At 39.3% G+C, this 4,228-nt stretch overlaps 1 non-coding gene across 1 annotated transcript; it reads right to left on the reverse strand.

Annotated features, from left to right (window-relative positions):
* Nucleotides 1-3,426: 3,426 nt before the first annotated feature.
* Nucleotides 3,427-3,499, reverse strand: Trnaa-cgc (transfer RNA alanine (anticodon CGC)). The gene has a single exon. It is a non-coding gene; the product is annotated as a tRNA-Ala (tRNA).
* Nucleotides 3,500-4,228: the final 729 nt, after the last annotated feature.

Consider the following 4,228-nt stretch of genomic DNA (forward strand, 5'->3'; position numbering starts at 1 on the left):
TACGATCTCACACTAATGGAAACCTGAGTGATTTTTCGTCCAGATGTTTTCTGTACAGGAATACTGAAGCAACTGATACACACGTTTCAACAGTGGCTACATTTATACTACTAAAAAATGAACATGCCAGGACGGCGATCACCCTAAGCAGGTTAATGAATTCACAACAGAGATATTAAATTTCCGTTGGGCGAATTTTTACTCATGCTACCATTTAAGGGTTAATCTCCATGAGAAACTAACAATTACCTTCACCGCTGGAATGGAGCACAAGGTCGTTGGTGTATAAGACAGAAGTAGAGACTGAAAGGAAATGCTTGATAAGGTCCTGTGTGCATATCTCATTGTCCAACAGAGAACATGGGTATTTGAAAGAGTGTAGTAGAATTTAATGTGCCGCTGTACTTCATGCATTGCCACTAGCTGAGGTTACAATGTACAGTTACTACGAATTTAAGTTACTGCTATGGGGTGAAACTTGTTTAAACCAATAAAAACTATGAATATTAATTTCCTAATGTTAGTTTCTGATCTGAAAGCACTCAGTTTCCGATTATGTAACAACCGTATAATAGTGACCCTGAAGTCTTGGGATACCTTATATTTCGGTGCGCTTATTGATTACAAAGACTTCGATCGATGTCTGGTCTTATTAGGGCTCCTCTCAAAGCCTTCCCGTTCTCTGAAAATTTTCACCATCCATTGGCTTGTACTGTATGCTCGCTAGAGTACAGGCTGTGATGGAAGTAAGATGTAGCCCAAGCCTGTATTACACGCTGTTACAAGTAGACAAATGAGCTTCCTTCGACTTCAGTTGGCAATGGACTAAATACTTTAAATCAGATAATGCAGACCGCTTCAAATTCTGAACGACAAACAGTCACATATTTGCTCTGAATAACCAAAGAACAAACTTTTATCCACCTCCTCTGACTATAAGGCGACATGGACGTCATGAGAGCTCGAAAATGGAAATTTTGTTTTTTATTTAATAACATTCTGTGATTCTTCCTTATTCTAAAAAAGACATACTTTGTGCATATGAACTCATCATTTTCGTGTTTAAATGCCTTTTTACATCATATGTAGCACGTGTTTTTTTAATGCCTAGCTGTCACACTACTGTCAAACAGAAAACATTGCCCAAAATGTCTCGTTATTTAGTTTTGGCGACTACATTTCCTTAGGAACTCGTTGTGTAACATCATTGAAGAACATATCGACTTTATTGCGAGCATGGACTTATTGTAATCGATAATTCTGTCGCTACAAGTAGTTTACTTCAGTTTACTTGTTTCTCGCGTGTGTTGAAAACTTGTTGTTGCGACTGTTTTAGGCGTAGTTCAACGATTTTGCATCAAACACTACATAAAATAACAGGTATGATTGCAGTTGCAAATTTTACGGTAACCAAAACAAGCAGGTCGATGTAAATCGTATTAAAAATGAATAAATTGTTACCCTGCAGTGCTTCAAAATGCAATTGAAATACTTTACTAAAAATGAACGAATTGTTTGCGTTGTAAATAGTGGAAGTAATGGTTATATTTTTATCAATAAGTGCCAGCTTTCAGAACTGCTTTTGTCTGTTGCGAAATGTAAATACTGTAATAGTGAAAAATACGTTATGTTCAGTGAGGACTTAAGTAAGGGGAGAGGCATATCTAGCAATGTTGTAGTGGAACGCCAAGTGTGTAAAGTTACTAAAAGTACAATGAAACCTCCAGTAACGTGCACAAAATATTGTGAAGTGAATATAGTTTATGCCATCACGTGTATTAATACAGAAAGAAAATAAGCCAACACATTATACGCTATGAGGTGGACTGATAAGGTAGGGAATGAAGAGGTTCTGCACAGTTTCAGAGAGGAAAGGAATATATGGAAAACATTGACAAAATAAGGGACAGGATGACAGAACATCTATTAAGATATGAGGGAATTACTTTTGTGGTACTAGAGGGAGCTGTAGAGGTAAAAACTGTAGAGGAAGACAGAAATCGGAACTGATTGGCGACTCCATGGAATACATCCAAAAAATAATTGAGGATGTAGGTTGCAAGTGCTACTCTGAGATGAAGAGATTGGCACAGGAGAGGAATTCGTGGCAGGTCATATCAAACCAGTCAGAAGACTGATGATCCAAAAAGAATCTCCTACCGCTCCTATCAAATTTGAGAGACTTACTATAAATGTTTGCATAACACCCTAACAGAAGTCAGTGAAGCGTCTATGCAGAGAGCAGCGAAAGCAACCATAGATATTTGTCAATCTACTGACATTGTTGCTGCGTTGGACAGTTCGAGGCATAAGAGAGGCCATACATCTCTGAAGGCAGTTGTTACAGTTACCTCTGCAGATACAGGCAACATGCTGGACTATGAGTGTGTGAGGAAACATTGCCAAGATTGTGCCAATAAGGTAAATGAACACAAATGAATCAAAAACTTTGAACCTTTCAGTGGTAGTACGGAAAGCAAGAGGACAACCTTTATTTATAATAGATGTTGCTAGGCGTGGTGTGTGATACATTCAATAGGTTGGTGATACTGATCCTAAATGATTCAACAGTGTGTTGCTGCTAAACCATATGGTGAACTATAATCTAAAAAAATGGGATGTATAGGACATGTGCAGAAGAGAAGACTTAGGAAACTCTGCAAGGACATGACAGGAAAAAGCTCTTCGATGGGAAAGCAATTGGTGCGCAAAGAATGCTCACCAAATCAGGAACAGAAAACCTCGCAGCATATTATGGCTAGCCATCAGCAGAGACAGTAAAAAAGTAAGTGAGATGAGAAAAGCTATTTGGACAACTCTGTGACACAGAATATCCGCTGATGAACATCCAGAGCATAGCCTCCCCGCAAAAGAAAATACTTAATGGTGCAAGAACAATCGGCATGAAGCAAATGGACAAAAATACACAAGTGGACAGCTGTTGCCAAAATCTGTAATGGTAGAACTGTATCCACTTGATAAAACACAGAATCCAAATGATGTATTCAGTTGTTGCATTTTGGAACACTTGCCAAAAATTGTTTTTGTGTACCATGTCAGCTTTTCAGATTGGTGTGACCGATACCATAACATGTTTCAATGGTGGAATAAGAAGCGGATTAAAAGCTATGTGCAGACTAGGCGTCAAAACTGGGACAACATAAAAAAATAGGTTTCTAAGAGAGGACAGACAACTTGTCGCTGAAGTTAAAAAATGTGCTGAAAGCATGACAAAAAGAGTTCGCAATAACAAAGAAAAGGAAGAAAACTTAAAAAAGAGGAGGAGGAGATTAGTGTCATTAGAGACGGAGCGCAAGCTCGGGTGAGGGAAGAATGGGGAAGGAAATCGGCCGTGCCCTTTCAAAGGAACCATCCCGGCATTTGCCTGAAGCGATTTAGGGAGATCACGGAAAACCTAAATCAGGATGGCCGGAGACGGGATTGAACCGTCGTCCTCCCGAATGCGAGTCCAGTGTGCTAACCACTGCACCACCTCGCTCGGTCTAAAAAAGGACATTCATAATCAACACGATTATGGAGCTGGAATAATTGAGAAGAAAGTGACACTTAACTCTTTGGTTTCAATTCCCGATAATCAATGTTATTTTAAATCCACAAAACAAGAAATTGGTAAATTCTTCTGCTTTATTCCTTTAACAAGTTAATAATTAAAAGAATAATTTTTTTAAGACAGAAACTAGTTACAGACTTTTGGCTGCGAGTGGGCATTGATTTAAATCAATGAGGAAAGTTGAAAATTTGTGTTAGACTAGGATTCGAGCCCGAGTCTCCTGCCTACTACGCAGATGCTCTGAACACTTTTTTTAATCTCATTTTGTTCGTTGCATTTTTTCGGGGCGGACATCCTGTGACATCCGTTGAAGTTCATCGTTGATCCATTCACTCAGTTTTGTTGTTACGCTGAGGTACCGTATCAGCGTCCACTAAGCCAGTTGGACACAGTGGCCAGCGCAGCTGTGCGGGCTGCTGTCGCACGTCTCCCGTCAGACTCAAATTCTCAGCTTATCCACATGTAGTGCTCCATGACCATAATCCTCATTACTCACGGCACTTCACCGATTCTCGTGGTGTGCATCCGCACTCAAGAGATCACGGGCCGTCCTCGATTTTTATATATGGTCTGATGTCTGTTCCATATATATATATATATATATATATATAACGAGGTCTGATGTCTGTTCTTTCGGGCATCAATAACAGCATATAT

Source organism: Schistocerca nitens, chromosome 3 (genome assembly GCF_023898315.1).
Source record: "Schistocerca nitens isolate TAMUIC-IGC-003100 chromosome 3, iqSchNite1.1, whole genome shotgun sequence".
Lineage (NCBI taxonomy): Eukaryota > Metazoa > Arthropoda > Insecta > Orthoptera > Acrididae > Schistocerca > Schistocerca nitens.